The following is an 871-nucleotide window of genomic DNA, read 5'->3' as shown; positions in this document are numbered from 1 at the left end:
GTAAATATTCAGTTAAATTTGTTTTAAAGAGTGAAGAGAGAGTCAAAATAATCTTAAGTGAATAGAGATTAAAAAAAAAACAACAACAACAATGTTGAACTAGTTTAAAGGAAAGCTGTGCTGTAATTCAGGGAATAAGTTCATGGAATAATCTTGGTGATGAAATTAAAACTTCCTGAACAGTTTATACGTTTAAAAAGACAATAAAAGCTAGTTTATTGTAAAAATATTTTACTAAGTATCAACGTAAACTGTTGTTCAAACACGATGGGACGGACCTGAAGCTGTTTTTTGTTTCAAAGTTTGAGTCTGTAAAACGACTGTATTATTATTACTTAAAATTTGTCATTTAATGTTATAAGATCGTTTCTTCCCTAAATACACAGAGGAGCTGGAGAAGAAAAAGACAGAGGCTCGGAGGAGGTGGGAGGAGCTTCAATGGGAAAGAGAAAAAGATTTTGTTAAATATGTTAAATAAGTATGTTTTGTTTTCAATTTGATTCAATTCAAAAATACTTTATTGTATATATGTTTTTGTTTCTTTTAACCAAAGAATAAAGTAAAAAATAAATAAATACAAATTATTAAATGCATATTGTGTGTACCTAATAGAATAAAGTTCATAATACAGTTTATATAAGAATATATAAGTTTATAATAAGACTTTGTGACATTTCCCATAAGCCTAACATTTTCAAGGACCACCTGTCATATCTAATTAACCCTGAATATCTAATTAATCAAATCACCAAATGATCCTTGAATTACTGCGACGGTAAATCAGACACTGTGTTTAACCCTGTCTGGGTTCAGGCATTGTAACAGCAAGAGTGTAACTTTAGGTCTACCATTGGGGGGGGGGGGGGGGGGG

At 30.9% G+C, this 871-nt stretch overlaps 1 protein-coding gene across 1 annotated transcript in view; it reads right to left on the bottom strand.

Annotated features, from left to right (window-relative positions):
- LOC106527000 (SLIT-ROBO Rho GTPase-activating protein 3) overlaps nucleotides 1-871 on the bottom strand; it is a gene marked incomplete at its 5' end in the record, with an annotated part of 5,734 nt that overhangs the window by 3,393 nt on the left and 1,470 nt on the right.

Source organism: Austrofundulus limnaeus, unplaced genomic scaffold, assembly GCF_001266775.1.
Source record: "Austrofundulus limnaeus strain Quisiro unplaced genomic scaffold, Austrofundulus_limnaeus-1.0 Scaffold304, whole genome shotgun sequence".
NCBI lineage: Eukaryota > Metazoa > Chordata > Actinopteri > Cyprinodontiformes > Rivulidae > Austrofundulus > Austrofundulus limnaeus.
Note: the sequence above shows the minus strand (reverse complement) of the source record. Positions and strands in the feature narration are given on the sequence as shown.